At 38.2% G+C, this 20741-nt stretch overlaps 1 long non-coding RNA gene across 1 annotated transcript in view; it reads left to right on the top strand.

Moving 5' to 3' along the window:
- Positions 1-19922, top strand: part of LOC147002936 (uncharacterized) — an 802987-nt gene extending 783065 nt beyond the window's left edge. Inside the window, exon 4 of the long non-coding RNA XR_015048093.1 lies at positions 19870-19922. This is a non-coding gene — a long non-coding RNA (uncharacterized LOC147002936). The remainder of the gene's footprint in view (positions 1-19869) is intronic.
- Positions 19923-20741: the final 819 nt, after the last annotated feature.

Here is a 20741-nt window from a genome sequence, read left to right as displayed (position 1 = left end):
AGGCAATTATGTCAAAGGGGAGCCTGTCTACAATTAAAGCAGGTGCTTACAAGGCTATTGGTTTTAATGTTACATAAAGTTGAAGGGACTTAAAAAGAACTTGATTTGTTGTCTATACATGGAAGAGTTAATGATAAATTACAAGGAGAAATGCACAGCAGGTAGAAACCACAAACAGCAATAAAGAAGGATATGAAGGTGGAGTGGTTAGTATAAAAACAGGAAATAAAAGAAATCAGAATGACATTTATATGCAATTTACTTTTCATAAAGTATATGCACATATACTTGGAATAACAATTTCTCATAACACAGCATATTTTCTCCTAAAATACTTGAGCTATGCTAAATTAAGGAATAGATACAACAGTGATTCTAAGGAAACCTGGTTTGATGGACAATACTCACAAATGTCACCAGTGAGACATAAAGATCAAAGTCTGATTTTTAAATTGCAAAACAACTATATACATGGAAAACCATTTAAAGAAAGCATCTATTATAATGAGTACATAGCTCAACTTTACCCTTGAATTGCACTATATTTGTTATCATAAGAATAGACATCAGAAATTATAGGCATAAATTTTTCTCAACCTTCTTTAGTAGGTGTTCAATCTCTCCTCTAGACCATAACCCACCACAGGTAGTGGAAAACAAAAGTTATTAGAACACAGGGGAAGTAGTCTTGTTTAGAAATAGTTCTTTGGGGGCAAGTCCAATCTTTATTCTCAGGATATCAGAAGTTCAGTCCCATAGCAAACACCAAATACAAATGAGTAGCTACAGTCCAGTACTCTTGGCAGACACCACACATGAACCAGCAGCTTCACTCCAGTCCTCTTGGCAGCCACCACAGATGAAACATTAAGGGCAGTTTAATCCAGAAGAAACTGTGAGGCTTGCCAGCTGTCCCAAGGCTAATGAAGAAGCCACAGGAACCTTACTAGAACTTCTTTTGAGTTTCTCTCTATGGCATCACCGCAAGTGGAGTTCAGCAACTCAATGTAAGACAACCCAATACACGAATGTCCTTAGTGAAAAATAGCAAGGCAAAACAAAGCAAAACAATGCTCAAGTTCCCACTATCTGTGATGTCATATTTATATTCCTTCTGAACATTATGCATCCTTTCATGTGTTTGTTATAGCAAAACATACTTTCACCTGTGTCTGCTTCAAGAAAACATTCTTTCGGGTGTTTGCATTAGCAAAATATTTTTTCACCTGTGTGCCCCAGTAAACCATCATTTGACAAGACTGAATTTCCAAAGAAACTACAAGTTTCAACTTCAGGATATGCTGATACGTGTTATTGTAAGATGTGAAAGCAAGGCATGACACCAATTAGAAAACTGTAATGACAACTGTAGCCATGTATGGCTAATAACACACATAAACAGTTAATCATGGAAGCTTGGAAAAGATTGGTATATGCATGTGTGCATTTTATGGTGTGTGACTTCATGTACTTACCTAATGTTCATCCCAAACAAGACTACCCATAATACAAAATTTGTATTCTGCTCAATAATTATGTATGTCAGTGATATTGCAAGAGATTCATGAGCAGAGAGCCAGTATGATGGCAGAGATGACTTATGCACATATGCATGTGAGCAAGTAGAAACCAGGCACGACAGAAAGGGAAAATACAGACATATATAAATTAAATAATGTTAACTGATGATATTTGCAAACTGAGAAATATGATGAACCAAACATCTAGCATTTAGATTCAAAGTGGGGAATGGAATAAATATTAGAGGGAAGAGTTCACAGGAAACTCTCAGGTACTTCAAATTCAGTTTTGTTTGTAGTAGAAAATGACAAAATAAGTAAACAGAAAATGAGAAACAGGTTCCACAAGATCTGAATTATGGGTATTTTGAACAGCATGGAGTGATTGGGAACCAAGCAACAGGTATGCTCGGAATTAGATCCATAAGACAAAGATCTTAGGAAAGAAAGAAGAAAGGGAAACACGTCACTGATAATGAACAAGAAGCTGATTTCTAAGTCAGTGAAGGAATCCAGCCTGAGGAAGTTTACTCATGTTCTGAGCAGTAATATCCACTTACACTGCTTCATAAACAGCTCACCAAAAAGAGTAAGGAGTTTATGTAGCCCCAAATCATCAATAATGGAAAGCTGCTGACAATACCCCATAATTTAGTGACTGCCACTCAGCTTCATCACAGAGCAGAGGGATGTTAGAAAGAAACAAACTGTAAGATGGAGATGTAGAATATAGTTTGTAGAGAAAACAAAGATTATGGATGCAAAGACAAAACAGAGATAGCAACCTGTGGATGATAATGAACAACACAGAGGCTGATACTTAAAAAAAAAAAGTGGGGGACAGGGAGGGGTAATGAGTCACATTTACATAAATGAATATTCATTGATTAAATACGACAAAATATTTGTTTTGAAGAGATGGACAGAAACTATGGTGGGAGCTGACAAGCTGATAAGTCTTCATTGAAATCATATGAACTAGAACATATTATAAAATTACATACTGAGAATGTTTGGTAAAGGCTGGATAGAATGTCAACAGTAAACAAAAGACAAAGACCCAACAAGCAGCTGAAAGAGTCAGATACAGATATTTGCAACCAACCAATGAACAGAAGCTGCCGACCCCTGTGGTTGAATTAGGGAAAAGTTGGAAGAAGCTGAGGAGGAGGATGACCCTGTAGGAGGACCAGCAGTCTCAATAAATCTGGAACCCAGAGATTTCTTAGACACTGGACCACCAACCAGGCAGTATACACCAGCAGATATGAAGCCCCCAACACATTTTCAATAGAGGACTGCTGGGTCTGGGTTCAGTAAGAGAAGATGCACCTAACCCTCAAGAAACTGGACACCCCAGGGAGTTTAGAGATTGGGTGAGGTGGGAGATGGGAGGTAGGATATCCTTGTGGAGACAGGGGGCAGGTATGAGGTATGGTATGTGAAACAGTCAGAGGGGAGACCAGGAGGGGGATAAAACCTGGAGTTTAAAATGAATGAATGAATGAATGAATGAATAAATAAATAAATAAATAAATGATTAAAAATGGAAGAAGAAAATCACTTACTATGGACAAAGTAACGCAATATACTGTATGTGCTAAATTCTTACTACTTGGGGTGCTAAAGATGGCTCAATCAGTAAACTGTTTCCCATGTAAGCAGGAAGACTTGAGATTCACAGGACAAAACATAGCACTCTTGAAAAGCCATGCAAGGTAGCATATATCTGTAATACCCTCCCTGAGAAGGTGGTGATTACCTGGTTCATTGGCTAATCAATTGGTAAGATCCAGACCAATGAACAGACCCCTTCTCAATAAAGTGGAGAACCACTGAGGAATACAACTAATGTTTTCCTCTGGCTTCTGCACATAAACCTGAAGGACAAATGGATAGGAGAGAGAAAGACTGACATTGCAAATGTGTGGAACTTTTATATAGTCCATTAACTAGCATTTGACCTTTCTAAATTTCAGAAAGGAGGAGTAGAAGAAAGGAAGAGGTAAAGTGCAAATTTCTGTTTTGGGGGGACTCAGGTTATAATGATGTTTTGCTGTGGCCAACAGGTGAAAGAATGTGTTGCTAAAGCAGGCACATGAAAGAATGCTTTACTGAAGCAGACACAGGTGAAAGGATATTTAGCTCTACGAAAGGAGTTGTAAAGGATGTGTAAAAGAAATATACATTTTCTTTTATATTGTGCAGACAGTGAGAGCTCAAACATTGGTTTGCTTTGCTCTCTGGCTTGCTCATCTTTGCTGATGACATCCACATATTGGTTTACCTTACACCGAGTTGCTGAGTTTCACTTGTGATGATTTCATAAAGAGAAACTCACCAACGAACTTCTTGTGAGATTCCTCTAGCTTCCTTCCACTTCTGTGGAAGCTGCCGATTGGCAAGCCTTGACGTTACTTCTGGACTGAACTGTCCTGCTGCTGCTGATTCATATTTGGTGTTTGCTAGTGGACTGGACTAAGAACAACGAAAATTGGAATTGTCCCACAGAACTATTTCTACACAGGTCCATTTCCTTCATATACTAATAAATGTTTGTTTCTCTACCTCTGCTGTTTAGTGGGGTAGAGTGGAGGTTGAACCCTTATTAAATAAGGTTGTGAAAATTATGTGCCTACAGAAGGGAGAGAGAGGAAGGAGAGGAAGGCAGGATGGTGGGGAGGGAAGGAAGGAAGATTGAGAGAGATAGAGAGAAGAGGAAAAAATTGAAAACTAAAGTGTACCTTAAATGGCATTTGGTGGTCAAATTTCATTTTGGAAAATCTTGTTTTCATATTTAGTGTTTTCTGAATTAGAGAAATAAACTCTTCATTTTTCCACTCTGTTCATCAAATTGCCTGGCTTTTAAGAAGTTCATTTACAGTTATGGTAAATAATAACAAGGAGGGTCCTTTCCTTTCTGCACATCTGTCCCTCCTTTCTCTTGATAGTCTAGCTATGTGAGGCAGATTTGGACTTGCCTGACAGAGTAGGATCCTTTGTCATCAACCCACTCTCTGCATTCAAGGGATGTGTTAGTGAAGAAGCTGCTATCAGAAAAAAATTGCCTTTTAGACAGGACAAGATGATTTACATGTTCTCTGGGGGAACTGGCATTTCCTAAGATCATGGTGGGTATCAGATAGAGTGAGAAGCAAAATACCAATAGACTATCGCAGAATACTGGTAGCATACACTCACAGGCAACTAACTCTATTGCTCTACCCACATCTTATCTTGGCCCTGTCAGTGCCTAGGTGTCCTTCAGCTTGAACCTGAGGCCATGGAAGGAGGTATTGTCTCTATCCCCATAAATTCTCAGCACTATAGAACAATTTGATATCATTAAGTCTTTGGGTGTCTAGCCCCACTTGACAACCTCAGTGTCAAGTACTCTCATCAATTACATCTCAGAACTACCTTGGGAGAGCAAGTGGGCAAAGGACATAAAAGCCAGATGCCCAAAGTATATAGGAGCCATCTACAGTCAAATAACTAGTGTCTGGCCTTACTTCAACCTATACTCAAAGAAATTTCTTTTTCAATAGGTTAACTGAGAAATGCCTGATGATGATGATGGTGATGATGATGGTGATGCTCCCTTTAGATTCAAATACATGTTCTCTCAGTTGCAGTTTGCTTAACCCTGGGTTATTTATTTGAGTACCTGTATCTCTGTTTCCTCATCTATAAAGTGAGCCTCATGGATAGTTGATCATTTTTGTTGTGATAGGGACAATACAAAAGTTAAATTAATGTGTATAAAGTACTTGACATAGAACTTTGGATATGGCAAGTTCTCTATAAGCACCTGTAAGATTAAGTTGTAAAAGCAGTCTTTTTTTGAAGACAAGATGATTTTGACCAGATTAGTGGTTCTAAGTGTGATGCCACTTTCAGATACTTCAGTAATTCCTTTCCTGAGATATGGGACTTAAAAACAACAAACAAACAAACAAACAAACAAACAAACAAAAAACCCTGAAAGGAGGCCTAAGAGCAAGCTTCATGAGGAGACTTATGCTGAGCATTCTAGTTTCTATTTTGTCCCCAGCACTGGCAATGCATGATTAACTAACTCTATACCAGTTAAGCCCCCTGTTTACATTGCAGATTCACTTTCTGAAACCATAAGGGGTAGGGATTATGCATCTGCCTGGTGTTTTTCATCTCTGACTTCTTATCAAAATCCAGAGACACCTCTTCTTAAGCAAACCCCTGCTCTATCATAAGCAAAGCAGCCAACCCGTTAGAAATCCAGAAGCCAGAGGCCCGTTCCCTGTGCTACCTGTAGAGATTTCAAATTAGGGATGCTCAAGGTCAACTAAGAGGCTTACACAGTATGTCCAGGGATCAGCGAGGTAGAACTGAGGACTTGGGGCAAGTCCAAGTTATTTTGAAGAAACGTGGGGCAAAAAGATCTGGAGAGCTGCTTGGCTTTGTTAATTTCCTCAGGGGAAACTCCTGGCAAGTATTATACCACAGGCAAGACCAAAGAGCTAAGGCAATTTGGCATAGCTCAACAGCACAGCCAAGAAGACATGTGCTTAGCAGGAGATAAACTCACTGCCAAGGACAATCCACACTGGGAAAAATAATGGAAATTTACAGGAAGCAACTCTATGTGGAACTGCTCTTCCCACAAATGCAAAAAAATAATATGCAGAGAAGGGAGTGAAAATCATTCTTGTAGCAATTTGAAAGGTCTAGCAGAGAATTTCCTGCTGATAGATGGGGAATATTCCTGTAGACCCAAATGGAAGTATGTTTTCTAGCTTACACAACCCAGTTTTTTTTTTTTTTTTTTTTATCACACAGAACTCACATCAAGGCAAGTTGTGGAGTTCAGTAAATTCTTTCTATATACTCTCACCTATTCACTTCATCTGTAAAAGAGAGACATGACTGTCATCCCACTTTGATACCAGAATATTCCATAAATATTATATACAGAATATGGGTTTGGAAGTCACATAGATTTAACATTCCAATTCTGACTCCTTCATTCACTTCTTGGGTGATCCAAAACAAGTTAATTAGCAACTGGTAACATTAGGTCGAAAGCTATAATCACTAGGGGAACAATTAAAACATTTACGCTTCAGACGAGTTGGGAGATCTAAACAAGAAAGCATCACTCAGTCAACAGTCATTGTCACTGTTGATTCCTTTTGTAATTTATGGTGGAGAAGACACAATGGAACAGGGTCAGTAGCCTGTGTGTTCTTGGTAAGAGAATAAAGAGTGTTCCTCTGTAGTCTGAGACCTCACTGTGTTACCTTGTCAGTTTGACAGAAGAATTTGGGGACAGATGGACTCCTTTAAATACATAATTGCTACCACAGCTCCTTTACATTTTACTTTACAGAAGAACTTTCACATAGTCAAATATTTGCCAAATGAAATTAGGAAAAAGAGAAGTAACAAGTCTGTAGCCTCTATCAAGATGTTGTTTTAATTCTCTGTACTCTTCTATGGAGGAAAACAGAACAAAAAAAAAATAACAAACTAACAGAATTCAAGGGAATTTAATTGTATATGACTATGTGCACTTAATTCATCACATGTGGTTGTTTTCCAAGAGACTCAAGAAACACATGCAATTTTCCACTTATCCATTGATACCTGCAACCTCAAATTGCCAGACACTGTTTTTTATAAATAAGTCTTATAGACAGCAAAAGTAGTCATCACAAGTAAACAATGCTTGTATTTATTGACAATACTAGACAAGAGAAATAATGATCTGACCTGTAGGTAATCAGATGTTATCATTTACCACTAAGCTGAGTGAACCTGAGAAGTTCATACCTCTCTTGTGCTTCATTCTGATAGTTTATAGAAAAACAGTTCTGATTCTTATCAAAGTCTGTAAGACCTTAAAAGGTTTTGCCAGCTGGCTATGTTAGGCTACCAGAAACAATGGAAAGAGCTTCTATTGACCTCTCTGGAAACTCTTTGGCCAACAACTCATAGGAAGATATTCTATATCTAACATGGGGGGTTTCAGTTAAATATCCAGGGTTTCTGGAAGTAGAATTTTCTACCCATGCAAAATTCCTACTTTTAAACTGTTTGATTTTAATTATATTTTTGTTACCTAAAAAAATAGTAATTTTGTTCTCTTGCTATCTGAGATTTTCTGATTGCTACCCCCTAGTTCCCCATCCCCCATTGTTAGACAACTGTGTTCAATTTTCTGCCCCTCTGTAATCTCTCCCATCTCCTACCATACCTGATTCTCCCCCCATTCCCCTCATCCTCTTCTCCTCCTCCTAAGTCTCTCCCATGCCCTACTTCCCTTGATTATTTTATTCCCCCTTCTAATTAGGACTGAAGTATACACTCTTTGGTCTTCCTTCGTGTTGAGCTTCATGTAGTCCATGCGTTGTATCATGAGTATTCCATACTCTTTGTCGAATACCCACTTATCAGTGAGTATATACCATGTATGGTCTTTTGTGACTGAGTTACCTCACTCAGGATAATATTTTCTAGATCCATCCATTTGCCTGTGAATTTCATTAACTCATTGTTTTTAAGAGCTGATTAGTACTCCATTGTGTAGAATGCACCATATTTTCTGTATCCAGTCCTCTGTTGAGGGACACCTGGGTTGTTTCCAGCTTCTCACTAATATAAATACGGCTGCTATGAACATAGTAGAGTATGTGTCCTTATTACATGTTGGAGCAACTTCTGGTATTGTTGGGTTTTCAGGTAGTACTACTATGCCAAATTTCCTGAGGAACTGACAAACTGATTTCCAGAGTGGTTGCATCAGTTTGCAATCACACAAGCAATGGAGGAGTGTTCCTCTTTCTCCACATTCTGGCCAGCTTCTGCTATCACCTGAGTTTTTGATCTTAGCCATTCTGACTGGTGTAAGGTAGAATTTCAGGATTGTTTTGATTTGCATTTCCCTAATGACTAAGAATGTTGAACATAGCTGGGCAGTGGTGGCACAAGCCTTTAATCCCAGCACTCAGGAGGTAGAGGCAGGTGGATTTCTGAGTTCGAGGTCAGCCTGGTCTACAGAGTGAGTTTCAGGACAGCCAGGGCTATACAGAGAAACCCTGCCTCGGAAAAACAAACAAACAAACAAACAAACAAACAAACAAAAAAAGAATTTTGAACATTTCTTTAGGTGCTTCTCAGCCATTTGGTATTCCTTAGTCGAGAATTCTTTGTTTAGCTCGGTACCGTGTTATCTTTTTTGACCCAAAGTTTCAATTTAATGTCATATACAAAGGTCTGAGAGCATGACAATCTGCCGGTGTCCAAAGACCCTTCCTGCATTGCTTTTCTACTCTTATTTTTGAGACTAAACTATTATTAGCTCATCTTTCTTTTGCTTTTGTTTCTCCAAACTGTTGCATATGACCCTCCTTGTTCTCTTTCAAATCCAAGCCTTTTATAGTAATATTTGTTATATGTATATCCATTCCTAAATATAACCTGCTCAGTCTGTATAATGTTCCTAGAATGTATGTTTTCAGAACTGACCATTTGATATGGGATAACCAATTGGTGCTATCTTCCCCAAGGAAGACAATTTCCACTCTCAGTATCTGTTAACGTAGTTCTTTGTGTAAGGTTCAGGGCTAACTACTCTATACTATTTTAGGGAAGAAAGTAGAATAGCTTGTGAATTACTTTTGGTTTTGGATCTTCAAAACCAGGCAATCTTATTGGGTAATACTTGAAATGTAACAACACATCCTTTGTTCAATGATGAAAACTAGACTAATGTTCATGGCTTGTCATCTGTAATTTTTTTCAAAATATCACTATTATAATCCTGTAACATTTTATGAACCATGTGAATTATAAATAAATGAAAAAATGTATATTTAAAGGATAAACGGTACTAGCAACTCTGTCCCATGAAATAAAACATGGGTGTGTTCTAATACTACTAAACATTTCCCTAAAGTGAAAGGCCTATTTGCTACTATAGCCTAAATAGGTATGGAGAAGATATTAAAATCTGTTTTTATTGATTCAGTGGTAGCAGGATCCAGTGGAAACCCTGAGGCTTGTTTTCAAGTGTGCTCAAGCTTCCATCCTTCTTCTTTCAAGACTGCAGAGAGAGGAGAAACTGCCCTTAGTCATGCTGGTGTCCTACCACACTCAGGCTCTGCAATCTGACTGGAGTGTTCCACAACCCATGTGCTCATCTCATTAAGCTCTGTGGCCTCCTTCTCAGCCCTTCCCCTTTACCCTAGCTTCTGAACCTGGCTGGCCCTGTGTCTCTGGGACTACTGTCTCTAGATGCTCACCTTGTCTCAGCTTTAACATTTAACATCATTCCCCAGGATGCTCTTGCAAACTTGCTTATTTCAGTGACCCTGCCCTTTTTTCAAAACTCATTCGTTTGCAAGGAATTCCTAGCCAAGAATCTTTTTTTTTTTTTTTTTTTTTTTTTTTTTTATTCTGAGTGAACTTGGAGGCCGGAGGACATTGTTTCATAATCTTTTCCTGTGACTGATTTAACAGAGGTAATTTAGGAGACCTGAAGCTTAACAAAACGTTCCATTAGAACTTTTGTGAGAACAGCAAGATCTAGAGCCCATCTAGATGGAAGACCAGACAGGAAAAATCTAGATGGGCAATGCAATAGTATCAGACAGAGAGTAATTATATGGGGTATAATCAATTAGATTTCAAAGGCAGGAAGAACCTGTCAGATGTAATGGCAAATACCTGCATTCATGAAGTAGAAGCATCAGAGTCAGTAATGCAAAGGCAAGCAATAAACACTCAACCAAGTGAGCATGAGTTCAGCCTATTAGGACCCTGTCTCAATAAAACCAGAAAGAAAGGGAGGGACAGAATCCTTATGGGGACACCTAATAGATAAATCCAGGGAAACTCGAAAGACTAGACAGAGCTGTAACACTGTTTGTTAGGAATGTTTACCCATCCAGAGTATGCGTATTTAAAGGGTCTAAAATAATTAGGAACTAGTGCCTATCTTTTTCAGAATAATTATGGTAAAATCATTAATTGTCTATGCAGAGGTCTGCAGAAACATTCTATTAACGTGCATTTTTAAGGTCTTGTAGAAGAGAAGTATCATCAAATTGTGCTTTTGAAAGGGAGTTATCCATCAACATAAGAGACCTGAGAAGACTACATATTTTTCCTAAGAAAGACACTCTGTAAAGGTGATAACATAGTTATCTCCCTGTCATGTAGTATAATTGATAGTAGTAGTCAAAATTAATGGATGGCAGTGTGCAGTAAATTAATGCACAGTGTGCTCAGAGCCCAAGCTCACCTCTTGTGGGATTTCAACCCACATCCCGAATTAGTGTAACATGTAAAGGGAGGGTGTGGGAGACCTCACAGCTAAGGGTACAATAAAGACTGACAAGCTTAACATCATGACATTGGCCATAAAATTAGGCTTAACAACCCCATGGTCCTGGAAATGAAACAGAAGGGTATTCAAAGGGAAATGCATACTTGTTATAGGCACTGTCTCATATTTATTTTGTTACTCTGAGTTTACCATTCCCAATAGTCACTCTGCCAAAGATCTTGTAAATGTGATAACATATGGAATTTAAGATATACTGCATGAATAGGGACTGTCTATTGGTCTTCTATGACCTAGATTAATGTTGAAACATTTTAAAAGACACAGGGTGGTAAGTTTACTAAGAACAAATTTACTCCCATGCATAGTCAATAGGAAAAGATCTTTTTCAGCTACATTGCTTAGTAAGTCAAAGCCACAAAGAGAAAAATCAAAGAACAGAGAAACAGAAAAGAGAGAAGGGGACAGAGTCAGATATGCTGGAGCTGTTGGAGAGGTTAAGCTAGAATGAGGACATTGTCTAGTGACATTGGGAGAAGAGAGTTCCTTTTGCATCTCAAAGGAGAAAGGCCTCAAGGGCTGAAAAGAAAATGTTCCTTCTTTCTGCTGAGGTTGATGGAGCAGACCTCTACAGTCTTGAAATTTCTAGTTCATAATGGAGGATATTTTATTTGCTGTTGTTTGAATAATTATTTAACTACTAGGATGTTAGTCTTTTTGTTCATAAACCCAACAAACTAAGTTGAAGAATCATCATGAGGGACAAATCAGAGAAGATTCATCAAAGACCCCAGCACAATGTCTAGAAAAGGGCTGCCCTTTCTCATATTTAGATTGAAAACTATGTGCCATCATCAAAGGGCATTAATCATATTCAGGCCTATATCCATAATAAGCATCCCTCTTTGGTATAACTTACATGTCATTCTCATTATTCTCCTGAGAACTATAGCAGTGGAAAATGTGCATGGTATACAGTGTCACTTCTAATATCCACTTAGATATAAACATCAAGGTAATCTGCTGCTATCTTCTCAAAAACACTGGCAGCAAAAGTTGTGAACATTTTGTTTTAAAACATGATTCTTCCCTCACAATGTCAGGTATTTTTGTGACTTTTGGAAAAGTATTTTCATATGATTTACATGACTCTAGCCAAGCCAGACTGGATACCTGTCTCCCATGTCATTATGATTCCTTTACATAGTTCCCATAATAGGCTCTCAGCAAGCCTGCTATTTTATAAGCTATACAGTAATCCCTATTACCCTACCAAAAGTGAGGGAATTACTAGAACTTTTATTCAATCCTGAATGCTTAACTTCTGGTTCACTGGCATAATTCTTTATCAGTACACACCTGCTAAATGGAAGAGGACTCACTGTGTTCCTTTTATTCTGTATGGTGTGCACACATACACAGAGACATACTCACACACAGAAAGTCTAACAACAATTCATTCTGACATCATGCTGGTTAAGGGAGTCTAATATACCTATTTTTTAACAGTGACTAACTATTATGTATTTCAAAATTTTTTGTGGTGCTGATTGTTACTGTGAAATGTCAAAAATGCAGACACTGACAACTGGATTTCTAGCAATGCTTTTGGAAACTGGTCATACTGAGGACATAGGACCAGACACTACAGAGAGAAACATGTCTATGTCCCGGTGTTTATGCTCAAAGGTCAAGGTCTTAAAACAAACCATTTTATTCAGTGTGCTGAGGGCTCCTTGTGGCAGTATACTCTACTGGTATGGAGTAGATGGATGGAAAGAAATGCCAACTGGGCAATTGTCCCTGTGCCAGAGTCTGAACTACATCCTGAGAAATCAAAGAGAATGACCATGATATTTTCCTTGCTATAAGGCATATGTCATGTGGTATTGAAGAGAGAAAACATGTTCACAGCTTAGACTGATGGTTTTAGTGAAAATAAACACAGGGAATGCTATTGTCATAGCACAAGAAGTAGAAGAAAATTTAAGGAAAACCTGATGAAGAGATTTTAACAGAGATTTTTTTGAAAGAGTGATAATTGTGAATATATATCATATTCTGGTCAGACTCAAAAGGAACTTTCTAACTTAGTATGTAACACTGTTTGTTTTAATTATTTACTTCACTTTACATCCCAATATTAGCAACTCCTCCCAGTTCCCACATCTCTCACTGTTTCTCCACCTCCCTCTCCCCTTCTTTTTTGAGAAGGGGGAACATCCACCTGGCTGTCACCTCACAAACCTCTCCTCACACCCAGGTTCATCATTCACATTAGGACTAGGTACATCCTCTCCCACTGAGGCCAGTCAAGGAGGCACAGCTAGGGGGACAGGATGCACAGGCAGGCAACAGAGTCAGGGATAGCCTCCACTCCAGTTGTTCTTTTAATACATGGAGTTCATTCAACATACACAGCAAACAATTGATATTAGATAATACCATTAATGTAGATAACATCATATGAACATCACTTTTAACAGTAAGTTTTGGCGGATAATCCTCTAAGTGGATATAATCAGAAGTGATGTTCTAGACATAAAGAAAATAGGGCCAGAGGCATGGGCTTCTGGAAGGCTTATTTTTTCTACATTTTTTTGACAGACAGGTAAATCAAGTGAGATGAGCTGTGTGTGGGATAGAAACCTGGGGTTCATCCTACAAAATGAGTTTAAGGAAACACTTAGTCAGATATATTTTTAAATAGCATTTAGTTACCCTGTGGAATGTTAATTTGAGAAATTCAAAACAAAGGGCAGCCCAAAACAGCTGGCGGCCTATTATGGTATCAAATGGGACATGGCAGAACCAGCCTGGAAGAGCAGGACTGGCAGTGGAGGCAACTACTGGTAGAAACTTCACATGGTTCACGTTGCAGCTTCCTCAATAAGCATAAAGCAGGACAGAATGAGGGGGAAGTACACTGTTGGCATGGGTGCTAGCATGAATTTAGTGTGCCATGCTTGCCCTTGCAGGGTCAAGTAAAGAAACTGAGCAGATACCTTCATAAGTCAGCCTGAAGCCAGAGGAAGCATGTCTGTTAGAAATCACACTTGCGGCATCTTGCTTATGGAGGACAGAGCAGTCTACTGGGAAGATGAGATTGCTTGTGCTCTCCATGAGAAGAAGTAGAAAAAGGGAGCAGAGCATAAAGCTAAAAGTATTTGGAATCTATCTAGTAGACAAAGACCTTTTTGTACAAAGTGCTGGTTCAGAGTATCTGGCATTTGAGAGCTGTCCACTACAGGTTATTAAATTTTGTGCACTGTAAAGATAGAGATCTCATAAAAATGAAGATCACTGGACCTGCTTTATAGAAATGGAATGTGTGTGTGTGTGTGTGTGTGTTTGTGTGTGGGGGGGGGAAGAGGGAGGGGGAGAGGAAGAGGGAGAGGGAGAGGGTTTAGGTACGAATAGAGGTTAGAAAGCTGTATTTCCTGTATTTCCCAGCAAGTACCACTGCAGGTAGCCCATGGATTGCACCTTATAAGATATGGATGCCATGACTGCTCTGCTTTGCTTAAGGAATTCTCTATGTGCACCTACTGTGGTTTGATTAACAGTTACCAACAGAAGAATATTCTCATTCACATTCTTACTTCTTGAGTCAAAAGGGTTACCAAAACCCATGTCCAGTCCTACCCCCTTCTCTCTCTCTCTCTCTCTCTCTCTCTCTCTCTCTCTCTCTCTCTCTCTCTCTCTCTCTCTCTCTCTCGCTGTCTCTCTGTCTCTCTCTCTGTCTCTCTGTCTCTGTCTCTGTCTCTGTCTCACACACACACACACACACACAGGAAAAAAGACTGAGCAGACACAAAGTCAGGCTGGGGAAAATGAAGGCAATCCATTGCCATATATTTGTATTCTGTCACTGAGGCACTGTCTAATGCTGCTGTAACTATGATGTATAGGTCTATCAAAGCATGTGTTACCATGGTCTGAATTCCCTGACTGGAGAAAAATGATTAATGCAGAGATTTGCATTCGATGTGGTTGTGGACATCAATATTTCAGCTTAGGTAAACAGGGGCTTTACCTAATTTATTGGCTCTCATTATGGATGGCTTGTAGAGGCAAAATCCCCCACACCCCCTGCCTCCAAAATGACCTTTTATGCTCTACAAATCAATCTAGAAGAAGTGAAGCAAGTTGGTTAATATTTTAGGAAGGAAAAATGACTTCACATGTCAGGAACTTAATTGTTGTGATTTTGACCCATTTTGAAATTAGTTAACATTTGCTTGAGGCTCCTGACTCCATGCATTATTTATTTTCATTGTGACCTTATGTTTCTTCAGGCTCAATATTCCTGTTACATGCGAGGATTTTTCTGTATATTCCATTTGAATAATAGCATTAGAAATAGAAAGACTTAAAGATGAAAATGTTCAACACACACACACACATACAGAGAGAGAGAGAGAGAGAGAGAGAGAGAGAGAGAGAGAAATTATTTACAGCCAAACTGCATAGTGACTATTTTAGCTCATTGGCAAAGTTTCTAGATGCTACAGCCAGCATTACAGAGCAATTTCCCTGTAAGAGTTTTTATGTTGCAAAGTGTGTCAGAAGTTAATCAAAGGGTAACAATGCAAACATCTATGCATATACTTCCTGGGGACTGGGAGCAGCCTATACTGTCAGTCACTGTCAAAACTGTAGCACACACAGGCCTGTAGCACCTTTTCCTCTCCTGTGAGAAAATGTTCAGGTCAGAGCCTTTATGGCATAAATCTATTAGCCTATTGTTATAGTATGAATCCCAAGGAGACGGCATCTCATCAGCTGTCTTGCTCAGAGGCACAGCTTCTTGCCTTAGAGGGTCAAACTCTGCATCTTGCCTCTGACTGTCAGCAGTGGCTTGGGCTTATCCTATCATAACCTCTGCATCCCGGTGAGTAATCACTTATGCTTGGCCTTGAAAATGACTCCCCCATTACTGACTCTGTGTAATCACGGGAGAAGAGGGCTTTTAAAATCATTAAACAAGCTACCCCTCCCAGATGGTTCAGACATTCTCAGAGCATGGATGGAAAAGGTGGAAAAGGTTTCATCCTGTTCACTCTAGGGGAGGGAGGCAATTCAGAATCTGCTCACAGTACTCAGAAACCCTTGTGCCTTTCTGAAATGTGAACTACCTTCTAATCACCTGCATTCCTTTTATTCTTGACACCCATTTGAAGTTGAACAAAAGCAGGGCATCCATGAGGCCAGACAACTGTTTCCCAGATGTGCAGAAATAATCATGGCAGCTGGCTTGGGCTACGGTCTTTGCATTCACATCAGTTTGCATTAAGTCTTTCATTGATTTGGGTCATCGTTTATGTACAAAGCTCACAGAACAACATCTCTGACAGCCTTTTTAAAATCTTTAAGTACAAATATAGACTTCCTAGGATTAGATCCCCCTGGTACAGTGTATTCTGTGGGAGATGCTGTTCCTGCATGGACTTAATTATATGTTCACTACATACATAGCACCCCCACACCATACACCCACACTCCATTCCTAATTGTCCTGTTACTTGCAATAGCTATTACCCCACACATGACCAAGGTTTCTCTCTTTGTTTTTCATTTCTAGTCATAGACCTATGAATACAGTGTCATTTTCATCAATACCCCTAAGTGCTAACAGTTCAAGGGACATTACTTAGGGCTCAAATGTTTGCATGTCTTACAGGTGACATGGTGCACCACATTCAAGACAAAATATATCTTCTATCTCTGGGTGGCACCATGTACATGCCCCGACTTAGAGGACTGAAGTAACCATCACGTACTCAGCCTCTGAAAGTCCAAATTTGTGTGTCTTCCTTGCTTCCTTGGGGTCTTCCCTTCCTTTTTCAATCTATGTTCAAGTTTCTATTATATGCTATCAATATGAAATCTTAAATGCCTTTCAGAGCCCATTGACTTCTATACTTCTTTATCCTGTCAATAGTTACACATATGCCCGCCTCCCTACCCTGAGAGTACATTTCCGTAAGCTTTGCTCATTTTTGTAGTACCAAAGGTACCCTCTTCTTCAAAACAGAGCAGTGAACAATCAGGGGTGTGTGTGCGTGTAAAAGGAGGGCAGAGACTTCCCTCTCACCCTCAAGAACATGCACTTGTGCATCATAGCATTCATTTATTAATGCCTTCCCTATGTGAATAGCTTTCATCCCCAGCCTTACCTTCCAAGCTTCCATGATCTTGTCTATTGTTCCTGATTACAAGCACTGTCATTGACACCTAAGTTTTGATTTTTACCTCAGTCTTACTGTGTATACAATTTTATGTGTCAAGCATACTTTTCTGTCTACCTAGCTGCAATCATCTTTGAAGTATGAATTCTGTGAAGGCAGTCTTGTCGTCCAGACACTTGGCATAAAGTTGGAGAGAGCAGGTGTGTTCCCTTCTTGACTCTGGAACTCCTGGATTTCCTCTGCTAACAGCAGTGTGATGGCTTTGTAGCCTCTCTTTTTCTCTCTTAACAGATTGCAAAACCCTTTAGAGCAGTCTTTATAAGTTCTCTGATTTCAATCTTGGACAATTTGCCTCAAATTTAAATTTTTATTAAATTAATTAAACTTTCATCTTTCCTAACTTGAATCTTGATATATTTTTTTCTACTTCTACTCTCTAATGCCAAGCTGTATTTTGTCCTTTAATTGTCTTTTTTGGACATTTTAAAAATCCTTGATTAAAGAATGATGAACCAGGTCATTGTGCATGCATGATTGAGTGTCAGGACGATTACATATATGTTAAAATCTCATATTTTAATATCGTTTACTGAAAGAAGGTATCTACAAAGTCGAACTCATTCAGGCATTCTATTATGCAATAAATTCTTACCAGGAGTAAAATTTGTACCAAATACTGTGCAAGACAATGAACATTCAGAAGTGACAATAACATCATCACTGAGTATAAAGATTATTACATCTGTTATTAAAATCAGTTAATGCATTACAATTCCACAATCTTTATGACTATTCCAAAGAGCAATGAGATGTATAGAGGATATACTCCCAATAGACGTCCTTAATTGCATCCTCTGCTTCCCTTCCAGGCATCAGCTCCCTATCTTGATGGTCTTCTATTCAGTTACCCAGAAGCCACTGCTTCCTTTGTACCCTTTGCTCATCCATAAGCCTTCCATTATTTTCTCTGCTCTGTTCTTCTGCTGCCACTGACCCCTATGTTTGTTTAAGTACTTAACCATTACAGTATTCTTTCTCTTCACTCTGTGTTTTTTAATCCTCAAGTACATCACTTGCCTTGGCTCAGTTCTTCTTAATCTTACTATCTTCAATTTAGAGAGTCCTTATTCTCTATTCTTGATCAATTACTCCCATTCTGCAACTGATAGTTCAAAATTAATCAGGAAACAAAGAGGACTGGGTTAAAGTGAAAGTGGGGGTTGACATAGAAAAGAGGAGGTACAGTTTAAATTAGAATCACCTCAGTACCATTTTAAGCAGTAGACGGAAAAATTCTTATCACATGCTAGATATTTCTGTCTCATATATGATATGACAAGAATACTTTGCTTATATTACCATTACATAGAAAAGAAGATCATAAACTATTGTTGATAATATTATATAATAGGTACTATGATAAAATTATATGTAAGGTGTTCAAAGACCATTGACCAAAGTACCTGTTTCAACTCAAGATTTTGAAAACCAAAGACTAATATTAAGAAGTAATTGTTAGGTTGAATAATTTTAAGATGATTCTTTTACATTTTCTCAATGACTGTATGTAAATGTGGATTGGGACCTAGAAGCAAAAGATGATGATGAATCTAAGTTTAAGATTTATCATAAAACATCTAAATTATCAACAGTTTTAGTTAGAAATATAATATTTCTAACTAAAAGGGGTATTGGCAAATGTCAACATAGAGATGTTATAAATAAAACAACGTCTTTTGCAAATTCAAGAATCTTTTTCCTCTTTCTGATGAAAGGTCTTGTTCTAATTCATCTTCTTCTATGATTCTAATTCATTTTCTTCTATGGTTCTAATGAATATTGATTTATAATTGGATCATTTCACTGACTTTATAACTAATAACCCACAAAACATCTTCCTTTGTATGGTTACATAAAACATGAGATAGTATTGAGACTGTAAATGGGTTAGGATTATGTTGGAATTGTATATATTTGAACAAAAAATACTCATAATTAAAATATATAAATGAGAAGCTTTTCTTCATTTGACCTCTGTGAATGAGAATTAACATCTTAATGGATAATATTTATAAGACATTCAAAAAGTAATGATCTTAGGTCATTGGTCATTGGTCTTTGGTATATTAATGCAGCCACAAAATGTTGGCAGAAATATTGGATCCATCTAGTACTGGATCCTCTCATAAAGAAAATTAACAAAGCATATAAATAATATATAATTATGCATTTTCTTGAAAAGGTAATAAATATGGTAAAATAGCTATTTTAGGATGATTTTTAAAATACGAAGTCTTGTTTTGTCATAGCATTTTCAGTAATTTTTTATACTAAAGAAAAGCACTTATGCCTGAGTATATGATTACAGGCAGGATTAGACACCTCACTTCCCTATCAGCATGAATTAAAGTTGCTTATTAACATGTGGGTTACACCTTTGGTGCAGTCAAATCACTGAAGAGCAGACGGATGTTGCACTTGCTATCTCAAAGGCATTTTGTAATTAGACTGGATTCATTTGCCAGACCCCTCCCTGGGCTAACGAGCTTGAGTACTGCTGGGGTCATTTGCATTCAGAAAATTAAAGCTAGAGATGAACTGACTCTAAAATATTGCTTGCTTCATAGGCCAGCTCTGAATTTAGACTCCATGTGTGTTTCAATTCTGTAGGTGGAGTAGGAGTTAGAAACACTGTTTTCACATAGTGCATTTTTGTTCTTTCCTAAATTATGAAAAAATTCTGATATTAATTTTAGTGAGAAAACTGTTTGAATGGTTTAGGCCATACATCGTCCTTTGTATTTTACATGTCCTTTTTTTTTTTTTTTCCTAGACAACTTCAGCAATCCCACTGGACTGACCGCTGGACGGGCAAAACTGCATGAGGTAAGCTATGTGGAGTGCTTCTGTCCATACCCACACATTCAACCCAAGCATCATGGGATGGATATCAACTTAGCAAATCTGGATTTCTGTCTTAAAGACTCACCCTGTTCAGCTAGACCATTGCAATGGCCTAAGTTCAACAGACCTAACCAATACCCACTTTCAGTCTTCTCATCTCCATATTCAGTCATGAAAGGTGACAATCAGATATGCAGAAGATGCATGGCCATTTGGGGGGTAGGTATTAGATACGATGTTTCAAAGTAAAGATAACATTGCAAGAAAATCATATTAAGGTGGGATTGTTAGAGATTGGTCTGTGGGCCACTGGAAAGAGACCTCAGGAGGTTGAGATCTCAAAGTCTCTCCTTTTGGGGAAGACAAGCCCTGAAGGTCTCTGTATTCGGATAAGCTCAAGCAGTCAAGATAAAGACATGCTTTACAGTTAATTCTGGATCAAGGTAAGAGTGGCTGGACTGATCAGGACCCGAATAATAAGTGGTTCCTATAAGGGATGGTTTCCTCATGAGATCTGGATTCTAGAAGAAGCTTTCAGCGTGGCCTTATTGTTTCTGGTTTTAAATCAACTTTTTCATATAAACTATATGACTATTAGTTTAAGTCATTAAGAAACATATGGACTTAGTCTTAACATGGTTTAAGGCTAATAATCTATTTATTCAATTTATGATGAAAGTATTCCTACAAAAGAAAAAGAATCAAAATGAGTACTAAATGCTATCAGCAAACTTTGTACTGTGACATTATCTAATGAAACATTGAGGGCATTAGCTGATAACCCAGAAATTTAGAACATGT

The sequence above is a fragment of the Mus caroli genome, unplaced genomic scaffold, assembly GCF_978045245.1.
Source record: "Mus caroli unplaced genomic scaffold, Mus_caroli_1 scaffold_8, whole genome shotgun sequence".
Taxonomy (NCBI): Eukaryota; Metazoa; Chordata; class Mammalia; order Rodentia; family Muridae; genus Mus; species Mus caroli.
Note: the sequence above shows the minus strand (reverse complement) of the source record. Positions and strands in the feature narration are given on the sequence as shown.